Genomic DNA, 16,262 nt, shown 5'->3' on the forward strand with positions numbered 1-16,262 from the left:
CGTAATGGGTGGATCTTCAAGCGTTAATATGTATTCATTTCGACCTAATTATGTGAACTGAATATATTCTTATCCTCTGTTGGGGGAAAAAAAGCGTTGTGGTGCATCGTTCCTGTGGGCTACGGCAACACTAAACCCCTGAGCTTGCCTGAGAAGGACTAAATGCACAAACCTGCTATTTCTAAATATCCCATGGAGAGAGACTCTCACTGCAGCCTGTTCTGTTTTGCTCTGGAAATGTTGGCATGCAGCCTCGTTCTGTGGACGATAAACGAGGTGCAGACTTCAATCTGTGTCACCGATAATGAGGAAATACAGTGAGTGCTGGACGGAGCAGTGAGTGACAACAACCCCGCCCACACTTAAAGGTATAGTTTGCAGTGGAAACGCTAGGGTCTATGTACCATGTCTGCAGGGTTACTTTCGGTTCCAAAGGTACCACACCAAAAGTGTTTGGTGGAAACGGGGCGTATGGGTGGTGTTTGGTTTGTCTGTTCTGGCTACTGTATCAACATAGCAGTGCAACATGTCAGACTCCATGGACAAGGACCTGCACCTGATGTACAAAGGGCTCATTCTAATGTCACAAAAACACAACAACTCTCATTTTCAGGTGATTATATACACTAAGGAAAATGTACTTATCATATTATATTCCATTTTTGCCAATATATCCATCTAAATCCTACACACTGGACTTTTAAATCTAAAAATGTAGTATACATGCATATACACTAAAGCAAAATCGAGTCACAATAGAGGAATGTAGAGTAGAGATTATACTCATGGCCGCAGAGTGTGTGCGTGTGTTTGTGTGTGTATCAGTTTTCAGCATGCTGTCACACTGATCAAACTCCAGGCTGATAGCAGAGGCGCCGCAGAGCCATCGCTGTGTTTGCCTAAGAACCATGGGGAAAAACTGCACACGCACACGCACACACACACATCCAGAGAACACAGGGAAAACATATTGTGCATGCTTTTATGTGAAATATAATGCAGTGGAATGCAGCAACATTATGCAAGTAAGCACATGCTGACACGCACACCTGATGGCTCCAAACAAAACCCGTCTGTTAGAGCTCATTTCTTGTTTTACTGTGACATTGTCTGTTTCGAATTACACATCATTTCATTTGATATTTCAGTCAGCAGTCATTTTCTGTAATCAGTATTTTTTTTGTCTGCATTTTTTCACCACAGCTATGTTAAATGTTTAAAAATACAAGTGATAAAGGCATTTTATCAAACTTCCTGGAGCTGAGATATGGCACGGTGGCCACTTTAAAAAAAACAACACAGTTTAGTCTACCCGCCTTCTATGACCACATGACAGGAAAACACTGAATAGGCAACAAGGCTCTATCGAATCCAGATAAAACACTGGCGTTGGGATACATAGCTGAAACTGTGATAAACCTTTTGATAAGTGGAACAAGTTTTTCCATGCCTGCTGCTTTGTTTGGTCAAATACAAGCATTTTTTCCCGCTGCATCCCGCCTGCTTGTTGTCAGTGAGGTGAGATTGGAAAAGCCAGATGCAACTGCTGGAATCTGAAGAGTGACAAAAGCAGAGTGAAGGGGGGGAATCTCTGAGCATAATTCGCTCTTCACGTCGTCATTAAGACATCAAAGTGGCTGCAGAAGATACAGAGCTTTTCAGCGCTGACACAAATGCATTCTCGGGGAGAAGAGTAACGAATGAGAGAGAAGAACGGCAAAGAAAAGAAAGGAGGGAGAGGGAGGAGGAGGAGGAGGGACGTTGCGTGTTGAAGAACCAGTCTTTGGCTTTGATGATGGCGCAAGAGCGAAGCAGCAAAAAGCAGACAAAAGTTTCTAAAACTTCAAAAGAAGCCTTTTTGTAGCGCAGGTCCGCTCTCTCTTTCTCCTTGATTCTCCCATTCTTCCCTCTCCCTCCTCTCTTCAAACATGTCTTTGCTAATTGCCAGACCCTGTCCTGCCCTTCGCAGGCTCTCCACTCCTCTCAGGTCTATTCAGCAGGGGGGTTGTTACAGCGGGAAGGCCTAATAACCCGCTCTGAGTGGGACAATGGAGCCTGCAGGGCCAGCGACAAAATCCCAGCCCTAATGAGAAAAGACTCCTTCAGCGAACAAGCAGGTCTGTCAATAGACTGGCCTATTATTGAGTTACGGGGTGGGGGGTGGGCTGAGGGCACAGCGTGTGTATGTGTGTGTTTTTAGCCTCCAAATTGTGGGTGCATCACTTTTTATATGTGATAGAGACATAAAGTAATAAAGTAAAACTAGTTTATGAAATGAAAAAAATCTAAATCAGAGAAACAGGACGAGAGTGTGTGTTTATGTGCATGTGTCTGCATGAGTGTGTGTGTGTGTGTGTGTGTGTGCTGCTACCTCCTGAGGGGAACAATAGTGAACAGGACAAATCCCCCAGACCGCATAATGGCCACTAAGCTGTCTATTCACAAGTACACAGCTCCCCTGCTAACTGCTCTGATCAGACACGAATACCCGCCCTCACCCATTCACACTCCCTCCCTCCCTCCTTCTAATATTTTCTGAAACTTTCCTGTTCTTCTTCTCCTCGTTCATGTATCTCTCTGCATGGCATTATCACCCAATTTTAGTTTGAAAATTTTATCTCGGCATAAATGTCAGCGAATAACAAAGAACTTTCAGTATTTTCCTACAGTAAAATATCCTGCTTAGTATCCTTCTTGGTGACAATTCTCTACAATAATATCCAAATTTAATGAATCCCTATAAAAAATTTTGTTAGTGTTTACTTATTCATTTTAAAAATCTATTAATGACCCCCAATATACTGTATATCAGAATTACCAACAATCGGGGTTCCTACAGCTCGACTAACGTTGGGACAACTGTTATAGGGCAGCCCTAAAATAACCATTGCATGGAATAAGTGATGCTCATGCAGTACCTCAACTTTCTGCTTAGGCGTACACCCGAATGTTGATCAGGGATCTTTTGCTGCTGATGTTGGATATGGGGGTGGGGCCGTTGTGGAGACAAGGGTAGAATAGAACTGGGAAATGTCTGGTGTTTCTTGGCGATTTTCTTTTTCACTCTGCAAGTTATTCCCATCATGCTGAATTTAAAAACTCATATGCGCTGCCTTGCTTGTACAAGTTTCAGCCATGCAGCAAAATCCTAGTTGAAGAGCCAGTGATCAATTTTCACTTCCCCGTGTTGTCTACAGCAGTGGTTCCCAACTGGTCCAGCCACAGGGTCCAGATCTCTCCTTAGTCATTAACGTCCACAAAGCTTAATCTGTTCATTGTCATATTTGTGTTTGGCCGTGTCGTCAGGTTAGTTTACTGTCTCTGTTAAATAGCTGTCTGTTTGTGAGTCACTCTACAGCAGGAAACAGCACTTCACAATTCAAGCTCTGTGCTAGAAATTCACTGTACTTCAAAATAAAAGGTGTTTTTACAAACTCAATACATTCATGAGTCACTTGCGGTCCAATCAGATTTGACCTGTGACCCACTTTTGGACTGCAACCCACCAGCTGGGAACCACTGGTCTCAGGTACAGTGACAGCCAGCTAGCGGACAGTGGATACTCTGCTCTGAGCATCCAACCCAGAAACAAAATATAAGTGCTGTTGGTTCCCCTATCCTGATCTGTGTGATGTTACTGTGAGAGGCATTTGGTTTTAGTAACTATTTCTAAAAGGTAAAAAACAAAAAAACAAAAAACAAAAAAAACGTTTGGAGATTGTACAATGCAACATCAGAAAAACACAAATCAAAAAATCCTTCCTTTTTGAAAGATTGATTTCATATTTTTAAATACCAATTAACACCTTAATTTTAAATGACTGATTTTAAAGCCTTTTAAGAACCCTGACTTTTCAGTTTTGATATGTACCTAAACATTGTTTGATTGATTTATCTTTTTTCCTCTTGGTCAAAACTTCATCAAATACCTCATCCCTGTGTTCCTTCATCTGTCGTGCTCCCTGCCTCTCCCTCTTCTTTCTTAATCCCTCTTCTCCTCTCGTCTTTCCTCCCGTCTCCACCTCCTCGTCCTCCCAATCAATTCTGAAGTGCCTGTGTGTGTGTGTTTGCACTGATGAGATTTTGGAGAGGTTAACCCCTCTGCCGTGAGAATGCAGAGTTGCTGTAATTGCGTGTGAGGGACTGAGAGCTATGCAGAGAAGGATGCTGAAGCATCTTGTTTCCTTTCAGCTGTAGGTGGGGTGGGGTTTTGGGCTGGCTGTGGGTGGTTGTTAAGTGAGGGGGGAGTGCAGGACACATTTCCAACAAGCACCACTCTGAGAGCAGAAATGGCCGACGCCCCTCTATAGATTAATTTAAATACACACCCACACTCAGCTAATGACTTTGCTAGGTAGCTAGGCACAAAATTAAGCACACTAAACAAAGCTTGTTGTGGGTATATTTCCTCCAGAAAGGCAACAAAGTCAAATGTAAATTGTGGTATGCTACTCTTCAGTTTAGTAGTAGAAGCTGCATTATGTTGAACCACATTAAGAATAAAGCTAATAAGCTAATAATAAATTCAGGCTACACTTGCTCGCTAGCCGCTGCTGCTCACTTGCTGATAACAGCTGGTTACACCGCCCTGAGCCATGGTGGCAGGACAGTGTTACTGTAGGAAAATGGTTCCCAACCTCCAACCTCTCCTCCCTTTTATGATGTTTTAAACTGTATATTTTTAATACCATTTTAGGTCTACATGTAAAAGCCCAACTAGGGACAAGACTTGAAAATTAGCAATGGCTATAAACTCTCTGTGCAACACATCATTCCCATACTCATTGGAACTAAGTGAAATTGCATTGTCCCTATCAAAGAAAATCTAATCTAAGAGCTGCAGCAGAGGCTACCTAACCAATACAGACCGGATAGTGCGCTCTATGCTTCCACATTTTAACGCCGTCGTTTTTCTGTCAGCAAATCCATCATAAAATAAAATAAAAGGCAGAACATTTATAACACAACACATTAAAATGTCACCACCTCTGCATGGATAGTGCTTTGAAATGTGGTGCTGGAGCTCACTGAGTCAATGAAGCACTGGACTATGAGGAAAGCAAGTTGTGTATTTCACGGCAGGGTTTAGTATTTTTGAACGAATCCACAAAAGTGCCAATAGTAGTGTGATTATCTGACTTTTCCTTTTCTTTACTTAAAAAAAGAAACCAAAGTTCTCAAATGTTAAATGTCGTCTGAAATTTTTGATTTCAATCAGGAACAGTTTCAGATCAGTTTTTGATACTGGATGTTACTGACACTTTTCAGTCTCTACCAAAAAGTATTGAGGTTCAATAACCAGTGCTGCTGGTACCTGCATTTGTCATTAATGTGTTAATATATCTATACACTTCATTTTAACAGTTTGCTTTTGAAATATGTGTCTGAGGTGCAGTGAAACGTCTCCTCTCCCTCTCCCTCACCCACTCTTGCCTGCACACTTCTCCTCATTATCACCAGTGCTTCTACCATCTACCGTTTTCTCCCTGCTCCCTCCTGCTCCTGCTGCCCCCTCTCTTCCCCTCCCTCCTTCTCCCATCTTTTGTTACTGTTGGACTCACACTGAGGAGTTTGGTCTTAATTACATTAAACAAACTGAGGAACTGCAACACTTACAAGCAGCCCACATCCTCATATATTCAGTTTCACATACTTTCACTCATTCTTGGGGACAGAGTGTACTTCATGACATGAGTAATAGTGCACCAAATGACCCGTGTTAAATTCTGCTACATTTGTTACTTATCATACTTATATTTTGTACTCAGAGGATGCCCGCTATGCCAAAACACACACCGGGAAGTAAAGTTACACCTCATATTAGCTATGGGAGAGTTGCTGTGGAAACCCAGAGTGAAAACACGTTTGCTGTAGAGTTTCAGAACAGCTGGCAGAAGAAGTTAAAGGCAAATTCCACCCAAAAACAGAATTTATAAGGGGAAGACAGTGTCAGAGGGCAGAGGGCAGGTATCAGGACAAAGGGGACACGTGGAGCAGTGGTTCCCAACTGGTCCAGCCACAGGGTCCAGATTTCTCCTTAGTCATAAGTTCAAGGTCCACACTGGTAATATATTTAGTGTCATACTTGTTTTTGGCCATGTTGTCGAGCTAGTTTGCTGTCTCTTTTAAGAAGCTGTTTGTTAGTCACTCACTCTACAGCAGGAAACAGCACTTCAAAATAAAAGCTGTGCGCCAGAAATTCACTGTACTTAAAAATAAAGCGTGTTTTTTACAAACATGACACGTTTCAGAGTCACTTGAGGTCTATTCAGAACGGACTTGCAACCCGCTTTTGGACCGCGACCCACCAGTTGGGAACCACTGATGTAGAGGACAAAGGAAGTGCTGCATGACGCCTTAATGTTTCGACAAAGAATCAATTTTACTTGTTAATGCTTCCATGTCTGTTTTTTTAATGAATGCAAAAAAATAAATAAATAAATAAATAAACACAGGTGGCAACACAGGTTGCGTTCACAGTAAATCTAACTCAGCTTCTATGTACAGGGGCATAGCTTTTGTTACAACATTTGGACGGATTCGGGGACCGCACTTCGAAGTCCTTCGCCGGAATATTTTGATAATCAAACACTTAATTTTCTGCGCTCGATAGAGAATTTTTAAGTGTATATGTCTTTAATTTTGTCCAAAAAAGTCATCTGCTACTTTCATGTTTTTATTGGCGGGGACTAATGCACATGCTCTAAATATTGAGAGGGATGTGTCCCCTACGTCCCCCCTGAAATCTACACCTATGCCTATGTAGCACCAAAGCTGGAGGATTTAAGAGAAGGAATGTAGTTCGGGAAGCTGAACTGAAATGATTTCAAACCTCAGGGAGAGACAATACCATTTAAACTCGCCAAAATCACAGAAAACCTGGCATTGCTTCTGTTTTAGGGTGGATTTCTCCTTCAGAATGACTCACTGCTCGGGTCCTTGAGAAACAGGCCCGCTGACTGACAGATGGCATCTCGTATGGAGAATTGAAGTTAAAGCTAGCAGAGGGTATTTAAGACCCATTAGGGGTCTAGGGGAGCTTGACTTGGCATACAATCAGTAGATTCAAGCCATACTCACACACTCACACACACACATGCACACAAATGCACATACACAAATGTAAATGGAGCATGAAGGCAAACAGAAGGGGGAAGAATGAGGAGCTGAAAGACACTTGAGAGAAAGACATCTTCTTCTGGCTGGTGAAGCGGGGGGAATAAGACCATGGGGGGTTTGTGTGAGAGGGGAGAAGAAGACAGAGAGATGAAGCAGGTAAAGTTAGGATAAAGACAGACAGATCTGAGACAAGGACAAAGAAATGAGATGCAGTTTTGGTGAGGAGGCAGTGAAACATTAAACAAATAACTTCCTGTAAAAATTTGTTTTTTCATTCACATCATTTTTTCAGCTCTTTCTCCAGGCTTGGGATGTTAAAAGCTTAAGTGTTGAGGTGTTTTTACAGTGCACCACTATATCAATCTATCAGTGCAGCGATACTCTCAAGTGTTTCCTTTCTTTCCTCTCTTTATGAAGTTTGAGTTTCTATAGTTACACCAGATACACATCTCTTGATCTCCACAGTGTTTTGAATTTAAGCTCATCTCAGCCTGTTAGGACACGAGATTTCCAAAACTTTTTTTGTTCTTCAAACTCGTTGACGTCTTCAGACTGAAGCCAGGAAAAAACAGAAGCTTTATTATTTTCTCTCTCTGTGTGTGTGTCTCCGTCCTGTCCATCGTCTTTCCGTCTCTTTGCTGGAAGTGAAACGAGGCAGAACGAGAGGATGTGGGACAGACAGCCGTGAAATGGAGGCCAGGGCCTCTGAGGAGTGTGTGATTTTGTTCACATCTGTCTGTGATGTGTGTGAGCGCATGGAAAAATAACCTGGTGTTTTCCTTTCCTGTGTTGTTGGTATGTACGTGCACTGAAACACAGGACATACATCTGCATCTGAGTATGTTTGTCTCAAGTGGACTCAACAACAAGGCAACAAGACAACTGCTTTTGAAACATGACTCCAATCTTTCTCCCCCTGTCTCTAACTCCACAATCCCCACATGCTCTTTCATACGAGCACAAACACACACACACACACACACACCAGCATGTTTACATCTCTGTGTGCCACCCTGATTTCCGGAGGAACAGCTTTGTCTATCTCAGTGTAAGGGCGGCATGTTGTTACAACAGGACCAACATGGACTGAACGGATTTGATTCAAAGCAGCATGAAATGACTGTGATGGGGAAAGAGAAAAATTGAAGCATTTGTACTCACTCACTCAAGTCTGTTTAAACTTTCTGCAGTTGTTAACAAATCATTCACTAAGTTTTGTTAAACTCTGAGCAGTGGTACAACCGTTCCTATCAGGTAATCGCAATGTCCCTGGTTCGTCTCTGGCGGGGACCTTTGCTGCTACGCCCCTCAATCTCTCCCTATGTTTCCTGTCCGTTTAATACCAGCGGTTCTCAATGATGCTGCAAGAATTGGTCATTTCCTTTGTTACTGTACATTTATAACAATGACTAAAACAAGAAGTATATGAAGAAAAAATCTATTAACTACATTTTAAGCATATAAAATGAGAGAAATGGGTGATTAATATTGAAATCACTGTGATATACCTCATTTCCTCTGAAGGGACTTAACTCGACTTAACTCACTTTACCAGGTCCTTTTCTCTATTTCGTTTTCCACTGCAGGTAGCACCCCCTCAGTGTAGTCGGGATTCTCATTTGATCACCATAAAGACGCTGCATGAAACTTCTTTGACATCGTCTTCAGTGTAACACTTGTTGATTCCTTTCATTGGCACTAAGAGAAGAACGTCTGCACTATGTCAGTTTTACCGCGTAGTGTATGCAGTGCATTGTGGGTTTTTGTGGTCGTGACTAACAGTAGCTTGATGATTTAAAAATAGCAGGTTTGTGCAGGATAACGCATTGAGCGTTTTCAGCTCGCTTGGAAGCCAAAAAAGTACCAGATACTATATACAACTTTAGATAATGGAAAAACACAGCAGAGCGAGTCAAGTTGAGAAGAGCCGTGCCGTACCATGCAGTGGAAATGCAGCATTTAGAACAGGGTGTCTACAGGTATTAGACACCTAAATTAACGGTTTTAAGACTAGTTTTAAGATACATTTTTTAAATTGTAGACTGATTTTTTGACGTATCACTTTATTCTTCTTCAAGCATTTCAGGTATGTACAAAGGTAAGTAGTAGATCCATGCAGAGGTAGATTTTATGCAGGAATATGGTGATTAGAGTGGCATCACTTTCACAGAGGGAAGTTTAAAGATGGATAAATTAAATAAGATCAAATGTTTGTGGCAATAAAGACGTCACAAATTCAAATTTAAGACCAGTTAATGACTTTTAAGGCCTAATATATATAAAGTTGAATTAAAAACATTTGAAGACTTCTGACGGGCGTGCAGACACCCTGTAGAAAACCTGCAGCAGTCAGACATAGTAGCTATTGGAGCAGTAGAAGAGTCTGGGAACTATTGGTCTATACCGTCAGCTGTTAAATAAAGGAAAAACTCAACAAGAGAAGCTTCTGGATTTACTGACTTATCAGCATTATTAACATTTGTTTGTTTCCTTAAGTACAAATAATTCATTTAAGAATTCAAAGAAACAAAGCTAGTCTCTTACCCTTTGGTTTCTTTTATTCAGGCAGCAACAAAGAAGCAAAAGGAGAAAAACTGGAGAGAAACTTCTACTGGGATCAGATTCAAGGCCAGTAAATGCAACAATATAGTTCAAAAGGAGGGGGGCAAAACCACTCGATGATTTCTTTTTCATGTTCTGTAAATCATGATTGAGACCCCCCAAAAAATTCCCCTATGAGGCCTCAAACCCTCAAAACCCTCAACAGAACACCAACTGAGCGGTTCCTGCAACCCAGCGAGCTGCAGCTCCACGTTCACCCCGTGCATATTTCTGCCATTAGTGAGAAAGTGCTGTGTGTGTAACCTGAGCAGCAGAATCTGGCGGTAAAAACACTAAATCCAAAACACACACACACACACACACACACACACACACACACATGCACACACATTCAGAAAAATACAGCAAGACAGGCACAGCTGCTCTGGTGTGTTTGTAAGAAGGTGGGTGAGGGTGTGTGTGTGTGTGTGTGTGTGTGAAAGAGATTGGGTTATTTGAGATTGTTTTAAGGCACTGTGCAATTACACACACACACATACATTTATCTGTGTGTGTGTATGACTCATACCAATTAGGCTGCAAACCTTGGCCACCTCTACATCCTCTCCAGACGAGGCTCCAGATATCTAAATTAAAAACTACGTAATGTGAGAACACAAAAACAGAGGAGGTATCAGGATGGAGGAACTGAGGGATATAGAGATGATGTTGGTCCGCAACCTGATCTGATGTGTTAGTTTTTGGCCGGAAGACAGCTGCAGTCTCACACAGGCAGCGCGGCTAAACTGGAGAGAGAATAAACCTGAATGGAGCGTGATTTGTTTTCAATGAACTGGATGTAAAAGCAGACCAAAGCAACAATTTGAAACAATTTACTTTGCATGCAACATCACAGTGAATTGTCATGATAATCAGGACTGAGCCGCATGACGTCAGAATGTCAGTCTGCATTAAGTGATAATTGATTTTACCCTGAGTTCAGCAGCATTAGTGAACTAATCCTGGCATAAAACTGCAGAGCTTTATTTGAGAAAATGTAGAACAGAATCATTTTTCCTGAACGATCCTCCACCAAGTCCTGTTTTGTGTATATTTTCCATTTGTCACATTTCATCTGACGCTTCCATTTTTCTCATTTCAACACTCATTACGCATCTGCCGCATGACGAACATAAATCACATAAAAGCTAATTTATTCAAACATACAGTATGTCTACGTTTGATATCTTTCTCTGCCTGTCTTTTCCTCTTTGTTCTCCAATTACGACCAGATGTCAGCTGCGATGGCTGAGCTCTTAAATCACCACAAATCATCACACCAGTCACTTGGACCTGCATGCACACACACACGCACACACACACTCAGACAAAAGTGTGTTGATGAAAATTTTCATTAAAAGTTAAAACTGCATTTTCACATTCACACACACACACGACTCCAGACCGCTTACTTCCTTCTTTCTTACGCACAGCCTCCCAGCTCTGCTCCAGACACGCTCCCATTGTCATCACATCTGGTTTGAACTATAAATTTTCTATCATTCACTCTTCTGCGAGGAGGGGAACAATTTCGGAATTTCATACAAGCGACTACGAGAGACAGACAGCAGAGACAAAGAGAGGAGAGATCAAGAGAAGGAGTGGGAGGAAGAAACGAGAGCTCTCCTGGCGCTCCGTTTTTTGAAGGACGTTGAGGTTTGTTGAGCAGAAAAATATCTTTCTCAGTTTCACTTTACTGGTGGTCCCATAAATCTGGGCACACCAACGCATACATACACAAGCCCTCTGATAAACATGCACGTATACACACACGCACACACTATTTACTCACGCAAACATTTGCCAACCTACACACAATAAAAGAACAAACACTTGAAGGAATCTTCTAATTTCCTCCGCCAACAAAAGCCTGCCTTCACAAAAACGCCTCTCCATCACTCCCAACCACTGGGCAGCGGTACAGTGGATGTTTTACGGCAATGCTATTACGTCCGGGAAAAATGGGAAACTGTGAAAATATTGATACAAATTAAAGCGTGGTTGGAGAAAAAATGAGCCAGGCCGGCTGAGGAAGGAGGAATGAGGGCTGAGATTGAGTGTTAATAGGAAAAAGGTGTTAAAGATACTTTGGGTTAGAAATTGAGAGGGAAGGACAATAAGACGCAGGTGTGGGCTCATTACTGTGAAGCGGAGCGGTCATAGAATAATTACCGCGGGACCACACAGGAGAGGAGATGAGATGAAAGCAGGGAGGAGGAGGAGGAGAGCTGGGAGGAGGCAGAGCAAAGCAGCAGCAGGAGGAACACTGAGCAGAGAAGCAGAAAACAACACTACTAGCTGATGAACACAAGCCATCACTTCTTAGATGGAGACAACTGCACCCCTGTATCCCCCCTCATCACCCCCACGCTCTGAACATCATTGCCTATGCAGATTGTTCCAGCTATGAAAACACTGCAATCCATGCTAACTGCCTCTCTGAGGAGATGCTGTGGCATGATTCCTGGCTTGAATTACAGGGAGGGGTCATCTTTGAAGGTTAACCTGGTGAAGCATAAATTATCTCTGGGTACCATCTGTATGATCTGCAAACATGTAGTGATGTAGCATTGTATTCTTGTACAGCATGTGAACGTTTGGTGGCAAATTTCCTGATCTGAGTTTGCTCGTAATATGATGCAGTGAGGTGTTTGTTACCTTCTCACCTTCATGTGTGAGTTTTTTTGGGGCAATTTTAACCAGAATATATGTCCGTTTTTTAAGATTTTAAAGCCTCGTTTCCACAAAGCAGTCCAGTTCAGTTTAATTTAGTTCGTCACACATGCAAATGATTATTTTTGCATTTGCCAAAAATTGTGGATGGTGCCAACAGAACTGCGCCATACCTTCCCATTGTTTTGTTACCCCTCTGTTGAGGTACTTAGCACACCGATCAGATGCTAAAAGGTGGAGCGCATTGTCAGCCTTGCTCTACAAGGACTTTTTAAACATCCAATCAACAGCAACAAAGACTTGAAACACTTCAGCCTGTTCTTTTGACGTTCCTGTGTTTTGCTGATGAAAAAGAAATACAGTGAGAGCTATAGCTATGACGTCTACATTTAAGATTACCGTCCACAGTAAGACGCAAAAGAGATCTAGGGTTTAGGTTCATTTCCGTACAGGCTACCTACTGGTTTCAATTTATTTGATAGGGACAGATACATATACATAGAAAATTGCACAGCAATTAACCATTGCAATGTATCACAGCATTTATAGCTACTGCTAATTTGCAATGCCCGTCCCTAGAAGGGCCTTTAAAGGAGCTATATGTAAGAAATCTAAAGCAAATAGTCGTAAAATCATCCTAATATGTCACAGAGACTAAGGAATAATGTTCATATAACATACTGATCTCACTGACAACAATAGTACAGCCAGGATATTCGCATTTAAAAAAAAAATTTACGGTCTGCAAATCATGTTTATGTTTTGAATTTGTGTTTTGGCCTGTTGTGCCACCCACCGCCATCTACCAGTCACGCAGTCAGTAGAGCCTCAGCATCAGTTACAGTTACGACTGAGCTACAGCAGCACGGCAAGCAGCATTAGCAGCCGGCTCTTCAGCTGTATCCCGGCAGCAGCGTTAGCAGCAGCGTTAGCAGCAGAGAAGCCGGACTTGCTCGAATGGTCCGCTGGAAAACCGAAGATCAAGGACGCGGCGACGCAGTCCTGCCACGGCAGCTGCCCGTGGGCAAACAAATCAGTCTCCAGCGTGCCGCTGTCCAGCAACCTTGAATCTGTAGGGGAGGGGGGGCGGACACGACTTGCGGCAGTATTTTGAATTTGAGTGCAGTAACTGTTTTGGCCACATTCTCACATACAGCGCATTTAAAAAAAGAAAACATACAAAACAATATACACATACACAACAACAACAAATACACATTTTTACATACAGATACACATCATGCCTATTGTATACCTACCCTACCTCCCACCCCACCCACCTACCCACCCCTACACATGACTACATAACTGATTCAAGTGTACTATACTGAAAGTATTTGGTGGCTTTAGTTAACCAATAAGCACCTTAGGGTTCTTCATCAGTTATTTCCCTTGGTACCTCTATATTTAACTTTACACATTTAAAATCTGACATTTGACACTGAGCAAACTTCACATGCTAGGGAAGATTGTTTGTAATAATTCCACCATATTTCACAAAACACAGAGGTCATATGATGATACAAGTCCCATATGAACTGGCATCTCAGTGTAATGTTTTTTTTTCTCCACACCTTGTTCTGCCTTTCTCCTGATTGAGAATTACGGAGGCTGCATTGGCAATTATAGATTAAAGTTTTGACAGCATGTTGGGTGCAAAGTCGGAAGGCTTATCTCACTACACAGAATGGATTGATCATGAAACCAAGCCTTGACATCATATTCAGGGAACAGTGGTGCACGGGTTGACCAACAACCCGCAAGTCACTAGAAAATATCAGGTGGGCAGGTCAAAAAAATTACAAGGCGGCGTTCAGTTACTAATAACTCACAGGAACATGGTGTGCAATAGTCCACCTTCCACCTTCTCTTCCCTCCTCTCTCTCAAACATATGTTGTGGCTCTCAGTCCTCGTCCCAGTCCTCAGTTCTGACAAAAGTGTGACTACAGTGCAGTTAGCAGGTTGTGGATAAGGTTCTGGTGGTTGATTAACGCATATTTTTTGCAGGTTGGGTGGGTGCAGGTATTAAAAAAAGCCTGACCTGCACATTGCTACCGGGGAATAGTGTCAGTAAATCTGAGTACAATACAGATGTCACTTGCAAATGCAGTGCATGAAACACAGATGTGTGTGGGGGTAATGTCTAAATAACGAGGTCCCCTGGTAACACTAGTCTGGTGTGAATATGTCTTTAGTGTCCAGTGAGACTAAATTAAATGACACAATCCAACTCCACTCATGTGGGTTCACCCAATCCATTGTTTCTGCAGGATACAGTATGTGTGTGCACACATATATGAAAGTGAATGAAAGGGACGATGAATGAGCCTGAGCGAATGAGGAAGCTAGGGAGTGAGAGAAGGAGAGAGAGAGGCAGCAGCTGTCTGCCTGGATGACCTCAGCGGCAGCTGCTGCCCCCCCCACCACCCCGCTGCCCTCTGTATGCCAGCTTGCCTTTGAAGTTCAGGTCAAGACCGATACAGCTTTGGATCACATACCGATAATGATTACTGCAGAATAAAAGAGCTACTATTTACTGTCAATATGCCAGTTTATTGTGCCAACAAGAGGGGCTGGGCAATATATTGTTATTATATTGATATGAGACCAGATATCGTCTTAGATTTTGGATATTTTAATACTGTAAGTGCTGTTTTTTACTAGTTTTAAAGACTGCATTACAGTAAAGTGATGTAATTTTCTAAATTTATTCGGCAGTTCAAGCTGGTTTGCTTTTACCCACTTGGTCATCATATTCACATTACTGATGACTATTTATCAAAAATCTTGTGTAAATATAATGTGAAAGTACCATCAGTCAACCCCACAATATTGTCATTGTATCAATTGAGGTATTTGGTAAAAACATTTTGATGTTTGATTTCCTCCATATCACCTGGCTTTTTCATCGAGGATAAAAATGTATTCCAACTACAACAACAACTGGAATGCAAACTTGACAGAAACAGAAAAGTACCTTCAGGGAAAGTGACAATACTGCTGCATCTATAAGAAGAAAACTAATCTAGACTCTCTTTTAAGAATGTACGTTTGTTAATCGGTCTATTGTCCCAAACCATTAGCTATCAAACAGTTTTATGAACATAAGGTGCAAGAAAGTTTTCTGCCAGCAGGACTTCACTAAAGATTCCCACTTTGGGTACGAAAAACTTAATCGCACTCATTAAAATACAGAAAATATCGGCTGGTAATATCTGTATCATTTTACTCGAGCTGTCTTTGAAGTGCCGACAGTGGGAAGAGGGAGATGCTTTAGTCTGACTCTCTGGAACGCTGGAACCTGACACACACACACACACACACACACACACACACACACACACACTGGCATGTAGACAAGCACATGGAATGATGGGCACACACACACACAGAGATGTGGAAACAGTGCAGCACATAGACACACACTGACATGCATTTGTGAATGTGCACTGGCACACTGTTTTCCCTCCAGGTATTTTGTTTACATGAATGGGGGGGGGCAGCTATCTGAGTCCCAGTATAGAAAGACACCCACCTGTATTTAGGCAGGAAGGTTTTCAGAATCCACACGGTCACAGACTACAGTCACCACATGACAACTCACAGTCTGTACGACTGAGACAAACACATAAAAATATACACATCCAGACATGCTGACAACCGGCTCAGCTTTCTGGATGTAAAATTGGAAAATGATTATGTCGAGAAAAAAAAAAGAAAAAACGAGGGAGAACAAGGCACAACAATGTGTCTTTTATAGAATCATCAAAATTGAGACACACACACACACACACATACACAGACTTGACATTTCATACTACACTGACGCAAGTCCTACACACACACAAAAGCATCTTCTTAAACAAAT

General features: G+C 42.1%; 1 protein-coding gene across 1 annotated transcript in view; it reads right to left on the reverse strand.

Annotated features, from left to right (window-relative positions):
- The window catches only part of fgfrl1a (fibroblast growth factor receptor like 1a), a 100,646-nt gene that overhangs the window by 44,219 nt on the left and 40,165 nt on the right, over positions 1-16,262 (reverse strand). The gene's annotated exons all lie outside the window — the stretch shown is intronic.

Source organism: Epinephelus moara, chromosome 4 (genome assembly GCF_006386435.1).
Source record: "Epinephelus moara isolate mb chromosome 4, YSFRI_EMoa_1.0, whole genome shotgun sequence".
NCBI lineage: Eukaryota > Metazoa > Chordata > Actinopteri > Perciformes > Serranidae > Epinephelus > Epinephelus moara.